This window comes from Miscanthus floridulus, chromosome 8, assembly GCF_019320115.1.
Source record: "Miscanthus floridulus cultivar M001 chromosome 8, ASM1932011v1, whole genome shotgun sequence".
NCBI lineage: Eukaryota > Viridiplantae > Streptophyta > Magnoliopsida > Poales > Poaceae > Miscanthus > Miscanthus floridulus.
Genome location: NC_089587.1, coordinates 166,744,178 through 166,760,423, shown reverse-complemented (window position 1 = coordinate 166,760,423; position 16,246 = coordinate 166,744,178). Strand labels below are relative to the sequence as shown.

Below are 16,246 nucleotides of genomic sequence, written 5' to 3'. Positions count from 1 at the left end.
TCAAGTCTGAGCAAGCCGTGTTGTTCTTCCTCGACATCGTCCATCGCTTTGGAGTCCTGAACTCCATCATCATGGACAATGACACACAGTTCACCAGAAAAAAAGTTCCTCTGATTTTGTGATGAATACCACATCCGGGTCAATTGGGCCGCCGTGGTGCATCCCCGCATGAACGGGTAGGTCGAGCGCGCGAACAACATGGTCCTACAAGGCCTCAAGCCTATGATCTTCAACCGGTTGAACAAGTTTGGCGGATGATGGGTCGCGGAGCTTCCCGTGGTGCTCTGGAGCCTGAGGACGACTCCTAGCCGGGCCACCGGCTACACTCCATTTTTTATGGTCTATGGTTCCGAGGCTATCCTCCCGAACGACCTTAACTATGGAGCGCCAAGGGTTAGAGCGTACAATGAACAGGGAGCCAAGGCATCCCTCGAAGATGCCATGGATCAGCTAGAAGAAGCGCGCGATGTTGCCCTCCTCCCCTCGGCCAAGTACCAGCAAGCATTGCGCCGATATCACAGCCATCAAGTGCAGGGTTGGGTCTTCAACGTCGGAGACCTGGTTCTCTGCCTCGTCCAGAGCAACAAGGACCGCCACAAGCTTTCTCCGCTGTACGAGGGACCGTACATCATCGCGGATGTGCTCCGACCAGGTGCCTACAAGCTCAAGACCGTCGACGGTGAAGTCTTCGTCAATGCCTGGAACATCGAGCAGCTACGTCGCTTTTACCCTTAATAAACGAACACTTTCTCTTATCAGTTTCGCTATCGACTCTCCGATCTTTAGTGACACCCGACCCCAGCTACGGCAAGGGGTCGGGTCTCACCCGGGGGCTGATAAGAGGATATATATTCGGTAGAAAGTCTCTATGCCCGACCCTTTCTCACGATTAAGACCCAGAAGCGAAGTTTGCGGAAACAAACGCTGAGTAAAACTGGTCGGACTGCGAGAAACCTACGCCTCGACGGCTATGGCGCCTTTGCTCACCAGCGTGATCAAAGTTTTTTCCGCACCCTGGGCTTTTTGGCCTTAGCCATAGAAAGAGTCGGTACACGTTTAAGAGTCTGTCCGGCTGGCGAACATTCTCCGTGCCCGACACCCTCTCACATTGAGACCTAGAAGCTAGGGATACGGAAACAAACTCTGAGTAAAACTGGTCAGACTGTGAGAAACCTACGCCTCGACGGCTACGGCGTCTTTGCTCAACAGCATGATCAGAATTTGTTATAAGCACAATGAATGTCTCATTTACCGCATAATGCCTATCATTTTTTTTTGTTTTGAAATGCTGGTACAATATCTTGCTTCAGGTGTTTTTGCCAAAACGGGCTAGATATGCATCCGGTCAGGGGCCTTTAGCAGCCCAATTTGAAAGAGGATGGGCATCTAGTTGCGCTAGTGAAACTTTAAAAAACACTTATATTTTAGTAAAAAAGACACAAAACTACGTAGTTAATACTCGCTCTATCTACATAAGAATGCAATTATCACTTTTCGAAAAGTCAAATGATCTAAAGTTTGACTAAAATTATATAAAAACACTAATATTTATGATACAAAATAAGTACCATTAAATTATTATGAAATATGGTTTTTAGTAGATCTAGTTGCAAACATAAATGATAATACTATTCATTATAAACTTGATCAAAGTTATGCAAGTTTGACTTGTCCAATCCTATAATTGTATCTTTTCTTAGACGGAGGAAGTACATGTATAGCAAAATTACAAAAGCTAATATCCTTCATTACTCAAACATTGAGAATGCCTAGTTGTGCCGATGGATGGCAACATTCACCGATGATGTTTAATTAATTCTTTGCTTATTCTATCAGTGTGTCATGCAACGCTTTGGGCTTACAACTTGCGACGTCCGACAGTTCCGGCTAAACACGTACTGAACACCATATATATCACCGTGCTCTTTTGTTCTTTGCTTGATCCTGTCTTTAAAGAAAGGATGGGAGGGGATTTTTGAATTATTGAAGGGTTTCTTCAGGATGACGAGTTGTTGAGAACCCACTCCACCAAGGTGGTGACTCCGAAGCCAGTACCCACCCGCTTCTTGTTGCTCCAGACTGTGCCGGCAATGTCGATGTGCATCCACTGAACCTTCTCATAAACAAACTGCAACACGTACATAGAACAGAGCATCAGTCAATTGTTTTGTTTCTACGAACATCTGATCCAATTTATATGGGTGCGTGCATAATAAACCATGATAAGCAAATAAAGATGGTTGCTGTAGGTACGTGTTTCAGGAACAATGCGGCAGTGATAGCGCCGGCCTTGGGTTGCAACGGGCCGGCGCTGAGCATATCAGCGATGCTGGACTCCATGGACTCCCAGTAGCTCTCCTCCATCGGCAGCCTCCAGAACTTCTCTCCGGAGACCTCATAGGCGGCCGCAAATTCCTCGGCTAGCTCATCGCTTGGTGTTAAAATCCCTGTGTATATATGGAATGGAAGGCGGTGTTAATTTCCTTTGCCTACTACTCCTATATGCAAAACATTCAAAAAGAAATCTGATGCCGCATTATTTTGGACACATGCATGCATACATGCTGTAAAACTTATTGTTATCTTTTTATATGCTAGTAAAACTTAATTATTAGCGAGGTCAGGAGTGGAGCACCGGTCACGGTTAGTTATATTACCAGCAATGCTAGGCCCAAGTGCATCACGAATGGCTCCGGTTAATGTTGCCAGATCAATAATCTACATACCATGATTACAATGGTCAATAGATCAAGCAAGACACGCGCAAGATACAGTTGTTTATATACTTGCATAGTCTTCCACAAACAGACAGAAAATTACAACCTATGAATCCAAGGAATAGTGTGATAAAAGTAAAATCTACTTGTGTATTATCAATTCAGCATGATCATCTGCATTTTAGTATCTTATTCCTACACAAACTGGCAAGCACAGCTGAATCACTAAATAAAGAATGAATTCATCATCACCTGAACAAATTTTCTTCCCTAATAAACAGAGAAAACCATGTTTCTCTAAATTATTGGCCTAGAAGTCCATGAACCATGATGCTAGTGCAAGAGGAATTTATATAGGTAATGGCATCAGGAAAACGCATTTAGCAACTGACATAGACCAAAGCGTAAGTTGTTACCTTGTCAACACCTTGGTTACAAGCATAGACCAAAGCGTCAGCAAGTGTAAGCCTCCCCTCCGCATCCGTGTTATCTACCTGAAGAAGAAGAAGAAGCATATATTTATATATGAAGACAAATTAATACTACAAGGCAGGATATATAGTCATTTTTTTTTAAACTCACGGCAGGAGCTCTGCCTCTCAATTAAGGAAGGAATAAAGAAGGTTTATGTACAGCCACAGCCCAAGGAGCTGTGCAAACGAACAAGGGTAAAAAAAAACCTCCAAATCACGTATACAACCAAACTAGCCGGCTTGCTAGCCCCCTCCCTGGAATGCCTCTTGGAACGCCCTCTTCCTTTGTTCAATGTCTTCTTTAATTCTTGAAGCCACCTGCAATGGCGATTCTTGAGCGCTATTGAAAATTTTTTGGTTTCTTTCCTTCCAAAGGTTCCAGCATGTGTAAGGATATATAGTCATCACACTACTACTATAGTACCATGCTTCATGGATCAAGTGGATTCTGAGCATTACTGTTACAAGAGAAATATATATACCTCGATTGTCTTTCCATTAGAAGCAGTCACGATGTTACCGGGTCTCATGCCTAAGCCACTAATCATACTTTCAGACGCAGCAGATATGAAATGAACATGTCAGATTGAGATCATCAGAAAATACACTAAAACGTGAAGGCTGAATACTTGAACTAGCTAGCTAGCAACTGAATCTGAATCAGTACCTCAACTCCAGGCGGTTTGATCTGTCCCAAAACTTTTGCTGCACCAAACACAGCTGCCGCACCTCCCATGTCCTTCTTCATAAGCTCAATGGTGGCGACTGGCAGTGGCGGATTCAGGATGGGATCAAGGAGGGGGCTAAGTAATGGACATGTTGATTGATAATGAAGATTTAATGATGATTTATGCTTGATGCTACAGTAATTTAAGGGGGAATTAAGGCTCACAGGGGGGGCTGCAGCCCCCCCCCCCCCCCCCCCCCCCCCCCTTGGATCCGCCAATGGCGACTGGTATGGCCTTAATGTTGTAGCGACCACTGGAGACGACATAGGTGAAGCATTCAAAATCACTTATATAGTTATCATGACATTAATTCATTACTGAATTCCAGTAGTAAAAAGAATACCAATTATTCAGTTTTGAAAGTAGTATATATATAAATCTGTCAAATGTTATGCCCTTCCCAATAAGAGCCAGCTTTGTCTTGACATTACCACCAGGGGGTTTGTAACACAGGCGGATAAAGTAAGGTGGGTTTGTTTCAGAAGCCGCTGCAACTGCCAAGTAGGAGCCCATCTTCAGTTCTTTGCACTTCTCCGCATCTAATATTGTGGCTGTGAATACATCGCTGTATGTCGAAGCGATCTTCGCCGCCTCCTCCGCAAGAGAACCTGGAATGAATGATTAAGGACGAATGAGGACTACTCTGACAATTAATATGCCAAACATGTGGATGTAACACTATCCTACTAATGTTTACTGAAAATTGAGGCTAATTCTACTGACTACTGTACTGACCCGGTGTAAGGACATTGGCAGGAGAGTTCACAAGATCTCTCGCAAGCATGACGCCCGATGAAAGATGGTTACCATGGTGAAGTTTCTGATCCACCTCCGGACCAGATCCCAGCCCAATTAGGTCTATCTGTTTCAGATGCACCTTTTTTCATTCAGACTTGTATCTGCTGTCCTCGTACAGTCCAAGCACAGTTCCTGCAATATACATACAGTTCAAATTCAAATTCAAATTAAACAGAACAGAAAGAAAATTAACTAATCCAGCAAGCATGATGAAGTCAATTCGATCATTCCAGGAGCACAGCCAGACTGATATAATAATAACTACATACAGTACCAGAAGCAATTGCCGCTGCAGCATTCAGCTTCAACTCTTGTCGGATCACAACGGGGGCGGCGAGAAGGATGGCGGCGCTGGTAGCCTGAGCGGCCCCGGCAAGTGACGCAACGGATTCACCTAGGCCCTACAGGCAACCGGCGCTGCGGGCAACGAAACCGACGAGAGCCACCCTCTTGAACCTCTGCCCCTGCACGCGGAGCACCACCGATCTTCGATGGCTTTCTCTTCCTTGATGTTTTAGGTCTCGATTTTATCCCATCACCTTGCATCGTTGAGACTAATTAGTCATGTAGGAATTTCTTCTTATTTCTTCTTAGGAGCTCGGCGGCCAACCAGCCCGTCCACGACAGTAAAAAATTTCACACCGTCTGATCTTGTTTTGATGGCTCAGTTTTACCCCCCACCGAACAATTACTGTTTACAGCCCACGCGTCACTGTGTAAGGCCCCGTTCGGTTGCTGTAAAATAGTGAACTGGAATGAATCCGGCTAGAAATGATAGTCTAATTTATATAACCGTGGATAAATAGGAATAATTCCTGTTCCTGGGCAGGAATCTGATAACCGAACGAGCCTTAAGTGGCTCCATCCAAAATATATTTCCTTCTCTTTCCCGTATATAGCCTCCTCTGCTTCTCCCTCCCGCATCGACGACTCCGCGACCACACGAGCGCTCCTCCGGTCTTCCTCTGCTCCTACGTCGCACCGTCCTCCGCCTCTCCCAGCGCTGCCCACGCTCCGTGCCTCCCTGACGGCGCCATCCGCCGGCCGCCGTCCGCCCTCCTTCCAAGACAACGTCGTGGCCGACGACCTCCTGGATAGGCGGCGCGAGGGTGGCCACACGAGCGGGTGGTGCGAGGGCACCTGCACGGGTGCGGGCCTGGGCCTTGCCCAGGACGCTGCACCAGCGTCGGCCCCTCCCACGACGGTGAGCGGTTCCCGGCGAACGCCGCACCCGTCTTCGTCTCCATCTCGATGTCATCCATGGTAGGTCGATCCTTCATCTTGTTTCTCTTGCCTGTTTGATTTTGCTCTTCAGGATTCTTTGACTTTACTTATTGCCTCCTTAAATCGCTTCATTCCATATGAAATATTGTGGTCTAGGGTTTCATGTATTTTTCTTCTCCCCATTGTAACAGAGGTCCCACCGAGCTACGGCGATGACAAAGCGGGGAGCTGTTTGGGCAGGTGGACATTCTTGGCTTTTTTCTCTATTTTTATATTTTTTTTCGGTAGCCATTCTTGGGATTTTTTCCTATTTTCTATATTTTTCAGTTGTGTGCATGCTCATTCCAAATTGAGATTGCCACTGGTCTAGGTTTTGGGAGTTACTATGAGTTCCCGGTTCTGAGTTGCGGCCTCTGAAAGGGAAGGGAGGGCTGCGTCTAGGCATTTACTATGCCTATTTTTAAGATGAGATGGTTTGAATTACAAATGTAAAAAGTATTTATTCTAGATTACTATAGTATTTACAACATGCTATATAATGCGACAATTAACTTGGATTAGTTGAAATCTGCATATAGTTCTATAGAACTTTTTTAGAGTTGATAGGTTTTAATTGATTACAACCTCCTTTTAGTCTTCATGATTGCAAACTCTTATTTAGTCAATTAGTCCTCCTTTTTAAGCTATAAAACTATTCGTTTCTTCCGTGCAGGGGTACTTTGATATATGATTCTGTGCAGGATCGTGGCTGCAACAGTGGAAGGACCAGCAACATTTTTTATATGAACTACCTATGCCAAAGAACTTTACCATTCACCTAGGTATTATCTTATTTGTGTGATAACGATTAGTTATGCCCACCAAAAAAATAGAAACAAAGAGGTACAAGAAATTTCACATGGTGCTGCTTAGTTTATCTAGATCCTTATATGTGCCTCTCATTGCTTTTTATGTTGGTTGTTAAGTAATCTGCTGCTCTCCTGTGTGAACGCGCGGCAGGGGTAGGCGTCGAAAGGGCTCTCTGCTGCTGCACTGTTGCCACTGCAGGGGCAGGCGCCGAAAGGTTCCCCTGCCGTACTGTAGCCACAACAAGGGCAAACACCAAAGTTAGCCCTGCTGTCACATCTAGTCACTCTAGCAATATGGTAGCCTGACATGTCTGTGTACTAGGATTAGATGGGTAAAGTTGTATATATAGTTTTCCACTGCAACTCAGTAAAGAGAGCGAGTTCATTTTACCATCTCCTCTGCAGAGCTCCGGACAACGCTAGTGTCTGTGCTATGTGTGTGCTGTGTTTTCCCTCCCTTCTTCTACCTCTAGCCATAGCGTGTGATCGGCAATGGAGGTGAGTGGTTGGCTCACCCGTTCCGAAGATCCATGGGCCAACAAGTGGTATTAGAGCCGTATAAGCGTCGTCGTCGGACTAACCGCTAGCGATGACGAACGGTTTGGAGATGGGAGACAACAGCGGCGCTGCTGTGGCTACCCAGCCACGATAGGATGTCGTTGTGCGCACAGTGCGGGAGGTCAGCGGCACCAGTTGGTCGACGCTGACTCGTACCAACTATGGCGAGTGGGTGGTGACCATGAAGGTCGAGCTCAGAGCCCGACGGCTCTGGAATGCTGTTGACAAGGGCACCTACAACGAAGAAGATGACATGTCAACATTGGAGGCTATCCTCGTTGCTGTGCCAGCGGAGTACAGGGAGCCGTTGGGGGCAAAGAACTCTACTAAGGAGGCATGGGAGATCATTGCAGCGATGCACATCGGTTCTTACCGCGCAAAGAAGGCGACGGCCCAGCTGCTGAAGTAGGAGTACGTCAACCTCAAGTTCAAGAATGATGAGGCGGTGGAGGATTTCTTCCTCCGCCTGCAAACGCTTATCAGCAAGCTGAGGAGCCACGGTGTCACCATCGACGAAGAAGAGGCCACCTCCAAGTACCTTCACTCCGTGCTAATGAAGTATATCCAGATCGCTCTTTCCATAGAGACAATGCTAGACTTGTCCACCCTCATCATTGAGGATGTGACAGGCCATCTATGGGCGGTGGACGAGCGCATGGAGCAGGCCGCAGCAACGACGGACAGCGGCAAGCTGCTGCTGATAGAGGAGGAGTGGGCTGTCCGGAGGAACTTCGGGGAAGCCTCCTCCAGCCGCGGTGGCGATGGCAAGCACCGCGGCAAGGCTTCTTCGGAGAAAAAGAAGAAGGTCGACCCCAACTCCTGCCGGCGTTGCGGGAAGATAGGCCATTGGACAAAGGAGTGCCCAAATCGCAAGCAGGAGAAGAAGGCTGAGGCTCATCTGGCTTAGGCTGATGATGATGATGAGGCCACTCTCCTGATGGCGACATTCTGTACACTGCACGATGTTGAGGCCAAGGAGAAGGGAGAGGGGATGGCGGTGCAAGGGCTGGGAAGGCTCTGAAGGTTGTTCACCTCGACAAACCGCGCACCCAAGTCCACCTCGGATGTGTGGGCGGTGGATAGGAGCAGCGGTGGTACCTAGACTCCGGCGCCAGCAACCACATGATGGGCTCCAAGGCAGCCTTCTCTGAGCTCGATGACAACGTGACCGGCATGGTGAAGTTCAGTGATGGCTCAAGGGTGGCGATTTGAGGGCGCGACACCATCATCTTCAGGTGCCAAAACAGTGAGCACCGCACGCTGACGGATGTGTACTACATCCCACAGCTACGTTCAAGCATCAACAGCATTAGCCAGCTAGATGAGTGTGGCAGCGAGGTACCGATCAAGGACGGCGTCCTCAGGATCGGGGACCAGGAGCAGTGGCTTCTTGCTAAGGTAAAGAGGTCCCGAAACTGGTTGTACCTGCTTGACCTCAAGGTGGACCAGCCCATCTACTTGGCTGCATGACATACAAAGGAGCCGTGGTTGTGGCATGCCCGAGATGGACATCTCAGCTTTGATGCTCTTGGTCGGCTGGAGAAGATGGTGACTTGGCTACCTCACATCGAGCACACAGGCAAGCTGTGTGACAGCTGCCTGGCCAGGAAGCAAAGAAGGTTGTTGTTCTCGAAAACGGTGAAGTACCACGCGGTGGAGACCCTCGAGCTGGTCCATGGTGACCTCTGCGGTCCAATCACGCCAGCCACAAACGGTGGTCGGCAGTACTTCCTCCTGCTCGTGGATGATTATAGTCACTATATGTGGCTGCAACTCCTGACGAGCAAGGACGAGGCGGCGGAGGCGATTAAGAAGTTCAATGCGCGCGCGAAGGCGGAGAGTGGCAAGAAGCTGCGTGTGCTGCGGACTGATCAGGGCGGCGAATTCAATTCGGTGGAGTTTGCTGCGTACTACGCGGATCAGGGTGTGGTGCGACACCACACCATGTCATACTCACCATAGCAGAATGACGTGGCGGATCAGGTAAAGAGCATGCCGAGATAGGAGGTGCTCGCAGTGGTGTAGTCATTGTAGATCAGCAGCTTCCACCAGTGACAATAGAAGCACTTGAGCAGGTTGAGCGCCATCATGGTGGTCTAGCTAGGACCGTCATGGTTGTGGGATGGTGAGTTGTCTTGGATGAGAGTCAGCCACAGGGGGAGTCGCAGCAGGAGCCACAGGCAACAGAGCAGACTCAGGAGGGACAGCAGGCCTAGGAGACAGAGCAGGCACCTCAGCCACAGCTTTGCTGCTCTAGTCGTACTCGTGCTCTAGTCACACCGAGGGCAGATACATAGCGGAGGGGTTCTCATCCACCACCCAGACTACAGGGTCCGCCTCTAGTGACTCATCTTGATCTGAGGGCCGCCATGGCCAAGTAGGTGCAATAGCTCAGATTTGTGGAGTTTGACCAGTGGTTTCCGCCGAGGCGAGATGAGCGTGCATCAGAGGGCTTCTACACACCACTGTAGGAGGATTTCTACAATGCATATCTTAATAGTAGAGCTATTTTTAGATCTCAAAGGGTGTGCAACATAGAATCTATTGTTGCAGTAGCTGGAGAGCACATTCGCCCCTACCTTTGTTACCTGCCAGGGCTGACAGATTTACTTGGATGGATAGGATTATATGTTCCATCTTGGGTCCATCAGTTCTATGCTTCTCTCTGGATTGACCCACAGCACAGATTCATACACTTTGCATTTAGTGGCAGAGATTACAGGCTGACGAGCACTAAGGTCAGAGAGATACTCAGGCTTTAGGAGTAGCCAGTCTGGCTACATGAGGTTTGCTATGGACAGACAACACCCCCCAGACGTCCTCATGGTGGGATGGTACCCCCTACTAATCTAGTCCGCCATTGCTTCACAGAGCCATTCGGCGAGGGGTCTAGCAGGACACCCAGTGATCTTACTCCCACTGCTAGAGTGCTTGATGCTATTATCAGGAGGACACTGCTTCCGAGGATGGGGTATCACAAGGGATTGACTCGCATACAGTTGTGGCTACTGAACTATCTGATGCAGTAAACAGTGTTTGATATCTGGGATCTCCTATTAGAGATGGAGGACACTATTGCTGAGGGGTTCAGAGGTCACTGATAGTTGCCCTATGCCCACTGGATCATGTTTCTTATTCACAGGGCAGTTATAGTGAGGCCACCTAAGATGATAACTGAGTACAATGGTGCTACGACAGAGTTCCCTACATATAACCTGACTTAGATGATCCATCATAATACATCAACTGCACCTAGCCAGCCGTGTCATTGTCTAGAGGTGCCAGAGACTACAGCCCAGTAGGATGCTACTATTAGGGGCATAGCAGCTATAGAGGAGCAGTTGGATTCTCAGTAGGAGGGGATGGTCACGAGCGACCCCAGTGATAGCTCAGATGAGGACTACCGTGAGATACCTCAGATGCCTCCTCGATGACATGACCATGAGGCTGGTAGCTCCAGTTTAGCTCCACCTACACTGTAGACAGACCCCGCTCTACTTGCCATACTTGAGCAGATGAGGCAGGATCAGGTTCACCAGGCTCAGGAGACCACCGCCACATTTGCATAGTTCTAGAATTGATAGGATGAGTTTCAATGGCAGCAGCAGGCCATACAGCAGCAGCAACAGGCCACGCATCAACATCAGCTCCTCATGCAGCAGCAGCTCCTTGGATTTGCATGTAGTGACAGCTATTGGGGTTCCACCACCATAGTCTTCACCATAGCTTGGTTAGCCTGCCACCACTTCTATGACTCCAGCATTATAGCCTAGTGGGCTTCAGAGTCAGGGACAACCACCACCACAGTTTGCTTCTCCTATAGAGCAGGTGTCCTAGTGGTTCGCTTCGCCAGTGCTAGCCCCATAGTTCACACCTCTTCAGATAGGCTTCACACCAGCTCAGACTTCCTCGCTGCTAGTGCTAGAGACTACAGTGTCCAGGAGCCTTGGTGCATCCTTTAGTGAGTTGACAAGGCAACCTACTCCGCCATATTTGCATGTCCTAGGTCCTTCTATAGTTGCACCTATTACTAGGACTACAGAGACGCTCCCTTCGTCAATGGCATCATTAGAGCCAGCTGCTCCAGTCATACCTACATAGTCTACAGCAGCTCCAGTTGTTGATCTGACCTAGACCGCTTCAGCATTGCTTCCAGCTACAGAGGGTTAGACAGCTCAGAGCTCTGGTTCAGATGACGATGGCACCCAGTTTCAGCTAGCTCCTCGTACCTCGGCGCCCGACTCGTCTGCTGTAGCCCCACCGACTGACTCTTAGGTTTTGGTGTTTGACGCCAAAGGGGGAGAGGGTTCGAGTATGCTAGACTTAGGGGGAGTGACTTAGGGGGATCTTAGTTTTACTTAGACTATCTATTACATTTGGAGTTTTATGTGTGATACACTATTATGCATTTGTGTGTTTACTTTTATACATCAAACTATATCTATGTGATAGTGATATCTATGTAATCGTGATATATGGCATGTGTGCTCTCTACTTTGAATTATTTATATGTCATATCACTTGTGCTATGCTCATTTGCTTTGCTTCCGCATTTTACTCCGATGCAAATGAGCTTTATTACTTGTACTCATGCTTATTTCATATCTTTTGAGTACATCATGTTGGCTTGGGTCATATAAGCTTGCCTAACACCTTTGTTCTTATTGCCAAAAGCTTATATAAACCAAGCATGTCAAAAACCTCAACTCTTTCACATACTCGAGGTAGTATTGTCATCAATCACCAAAAAGGGAGAGATTGAAAGCATCTAGGCCCCTTGTTGGGTTTCGGTGATTAATGACAATACATGATTACTATGATTAATGTGTGTTTTGCAGAGGCAATCAAGTTAGGTCATGGTAATGGAGATCGATTGGGCTATCATGGTGGTCATGCCCCTATGATGGAAATCATTTCGGTTTTCAAAGGATGAACGACAAGGTTAAGGATGGACTAGTTCTAAGTGTTGATTGGAGTTGAAGAGACACTTAGAGTAGTTTATGACTTTGTTTTTCCTTTGGCCATACTATTAAGGGGGGTATGGATGGGTAGCTTGACCTAGGTGAGTCTAGTGAGTTAGGTGTGGTGCACACTTGCTAAATCTAGCACTAGGTAGCTCCAAAATAGCCCTTAGATCTAATGGAGCAAACTTCATTCATGTACGTTCGAAAGTTGGAAGTGAATGGAGGGTCAAATACTGACCGGACGCTGGCTCAGGGTCCGGTCAGTTCATTTGACCAAGGTGTTTTCGTCTGATGCGACCGGACGCTAAGAGGTCAAGTGACCGGACATTGAGGGCTAGCGTCCGGTCGACTCCAGTAAGGTTCTAGAGAGGGAAAATCTTGACCGAACACGTCCGGTCAGTACTGACCGGACGCTGGCCAACGTCCGGTCACACTGTAAACACTAGAGTTTGGGGTGAACTGATCGGCGCGTCCGGTCAACATGACCGGAGCGTCCAGTCAACATGACCGGAGCGTCCGGTCACCCCACAGAGGCACATAACGGTTCGTTTTTTAGCCCATGTTATAAATACTTTCTCCATTCGTGTGTGGGGGTACTTTTGCTCATTCCAACAGCTGAGAAACACCTTTGAGAGTACCAAGAAGAGCAAGGTCCTAGTGAGGTGATTGAGATTTGAGAATCCCAAAGAGAGCCCTCATTAGTGAGATCAAGAGTAGCAAAGTGTGCATCCACCCTTCTCATTAGGCTTGTCGTGGTCAAGTGAGAGTCCGTGCTTATTACTCTTGGTGATCGCCATCACCTAGACGGCTTGGTGGTGATTAGGAGCTTGGTGATCATCCGGAGAGCTTGTGGATGACCCAACTCAAGTTGTGAGCGGTTGTGAGTGATTCACCACGACGGAGTGTTGAAGAATCAACCCTTAGAGAGCACTTGATCCTTGCGTGGATCAAGGGGGAGCTACACCCTTGCGCGGGTGCTCCAACGAGGACTAGTGGGGAGTGGCGACTCTCCGATACCTCGGCAAAACATCGCCGCGTTCCTCCTTCTCTCTTTACTTTAAGCATTTATTTTGAGCAATTCAATTCTTGTCTTTTACATTCCTAGAATTGCCATGCTAGAGTAGGATTGGAACTTAGGGTGCTAAACTTTTGTGCGTTAGATCAATAGAAACACTTTCTAGGTACAAGGGGTTAATTGGGCTAACCACAGAGTTTAATTATTGCAAAGAAATTTAGAATTAGCCCAATTCACCTCCCCCTCTTGGGCATCTTGATCATTTCAATGCTGATCAAGGAGCACCACACAACTGAAGGGAGGTACATATATTATCTATTTTGGTATCAAAGAAGGTGTATAATTAACAATTGCAATTATAAGTTCCTAAGCTTTTTTGGTTACTTGATGATACAATTTTGAGAGTTCTCTGTGGTCCAAGCAGTTTTTTGTTTGTATGATGCACAATGAGCAATTCATGTTACTATTTTTTTCTAGCGCTTAATTTGATAACATTTTACATTGTGTCTTACTTTTTAGAAAAGGACATTGTGCTCTATTTTAGTTAATGTATTGTTCCTCTATGTGGAAAAAGGATCACCATGCATCGGTTTCTAGAAAAGGACATTGTGTTGAAGTTTAGTTATTGTATTCTTCCTCTATGGGGAAAAAGATACCCCCACGTGGGTGATGGTGTTTGTTTGCAAATTTTAGGAAATATGCCAGTGTAGAAGTAAACCCCAAATTTGCTAATTTTTTTAGACTTATCAGTCATGCAGTGTTGGTACCTTAAATTTTCACATATTACAGTTTGTGCAACAAGGAGGTGCCTGGGCAGTCTAGCAAGGCAATATGTCACCTAGCAGTTTTGTTGCAGTATCAAGGTATTATGGTCACCTAGCAGTTTTGTTGCAGTATCAAGGTATTATTGTTTCCCCTCGTTTCTTTGGTCTCTTAATCCCTTTACTTGATTTCCCTTACTATCTTGATCTCTTTTTATTTGTTTTGGCAGGACCCACTAGTTGATGATAATATTTGGCTTTAGCAGTTTGTAAAATGTATGTCACAATGGGGTTTTATCTAATATTGTGGAGTTATTCCCTCCAGTTCACTAATTTTAGGGGGTTGTGTTTGCTTTGCAAACAGGTTTTGGTTTTTTAGCACACTTTTGATCAAACGCTCATGTTAGTAGCTTCTTGGTAGTGGGAACCAAGAGATAAAAGCGGCAGTAGCAAACTATATAAGAAAAATGTACTCCATTCAGAACCGGGAAATAAGTGCTAATAGGCAAACTACAGTCTAGAATTTGAGTTGTCAGACTTTGACCGCTAATCCGTGAACAGCCATTCAAATTGTTCAGGTGAAAGAATTGGTACCATCAAATTTCTTACAAGACACATGAAAATGGATGGTCTTTGTTAAGCTAAAAAGTGCCTTTAGACCTAAATCATGGTTTTACCATTTGCTTAATGATAAATACTGTTTTTCTCACATTTTCTTTGTGCTGCTTGCATTTTCTTCAATCATGTATAAATAATTATCAATCAGAGCCCCCACAAAGAAATTTATTACTAGCGATGTTACATGTCTCACTTTACCAAAAGTCATTAGCCTATGCAAAACAAATACAAGTTGTCGTGTCCTTTGTGTAGGTATATATCTTTGTCCTTTCCATACTACAACAGGAATCAATTGTAAGCATCTTTCCTCATCTTTTAGTAATTTGCAACCACTTGCTAGCTTTTGTTTTTTCTTATATGCTAGCTAATTTAACAGTGCAACAACTATGACAGCCAACATCTATGACAAATTGTGGATGAGCTTCCAGATGTACATCTAAAACCAACAACAAAGCCTTTAAGTCCCAAACAAGTTAGGGTAGGCTAGAGTTGAAACCCAGCAGAAACCATCAAGGTTCAGGCACATGAATAGATGTTTTCCAAGCACTCCTATCTAAGGCTAAGTCTTTTGGTATATTCCATCCTTTCAAGTCTCCTTTTATTGCCTCTACCCAAGTCAACTTCGGTCTTCCTCTGCCTCTCTTCACGTTACTATCCTGGCTTAGGATTCCACTACGCACCGGTGTCTCTGGAGGTCTCTATTGGACATATCCAAACCATCTCAACCGGTGTTGGACAAGCTTTTCTTTAATTGGTGCTACCCCTAATCTATCACATATATCATCATTCCAAACTCGATCTCTTCTTGTATGACCGCAAATCCAATGCAACATACGCATTTCCGCGACACTTATCTATTGAACATGTCTTCTTTTCGTAGGCCAACATTCTACACCATACAACATACCAGGTCTAATCACCGTCCTATAAAATTTGCCTTTTAGCTTCTGTGGTACCCTTTTGTGACATAGGACACCAGATGCTTGGCGCCACTTCATCCACCCTGCTTTGATTCTATGGCTAACATCTTCATCAATATCTCTGTCTCTTTGTAGCATTGATCCTAAATATCGAAAGGTATCCTTTCTAGGCACTACTTGACCTTCCAAATTAATATCTTCCTCCTCCCGAGTAGTAGTGCCAAAATCACATCTCATATACTCAGTTTTAGTTCTACTGAGTCTAAAACCTTTGGACTCTAAAGTCTCCCGCCATAACTCCAGTTTCTAATTCACTCCTGTCCAGCTTTCATCAACTAGCACTACATCATTCGCGAAAAGCATACACCAAGGGATGTCCCCTTGTATGTCTCTTGTGACTTCATCTATCACTAAGGCAAACAGATAAGGGCTCAAAGCTGACCTTTGATGTAGTCCTATCCTAATCGGAAAGTCATCCGTATCTCCATCACTTGTTTGAACACTAGTCACAACATTGTTGTACATGTCCTTAATGAGCCTGATGTACTTCGTTGGGACTTTATGTTTGTCCAAAGACCACCACATAACATTCCTTGGTATTTTATCATAAGCCTTTTCCAAG

At 46.2% G+C, this 16,246-nt stretch overlaps 1 long non-coding RNA gene and 1 pseudogene across 1 annotated transcript; one reads left to right on the top strand and one right to left on the bottom strand.

Annotated features, from left to right (window-relative positions):
- Nucleotides 1-1,607: 1,607 nt before the first annotated feature.
- LOC136470134 (leucine aminopeptidase 2, chloroplastic-like) lies at nt 1,608-5,262 on the bottom strand (annotated as a pseudogene).
- Nucleotides 5,263-5,566: 304 nt separating this feature from the next.
- LOC136473932 (uncharacterized) lies at nt 5,567-9,305 on the top strand. Its single transcript, XR_010762811.1, has 3 exons — nt 5,567-5,979; nt 6,132-6,180; nt 6,653-9,305. It is a non-coding gene; the product is annotated as an uncharacterized lncRNA (long non-coding RNA).
- The last annotated feature ends 6,941 nt before the right edge of the window (nt 9,306-16,246 follow it).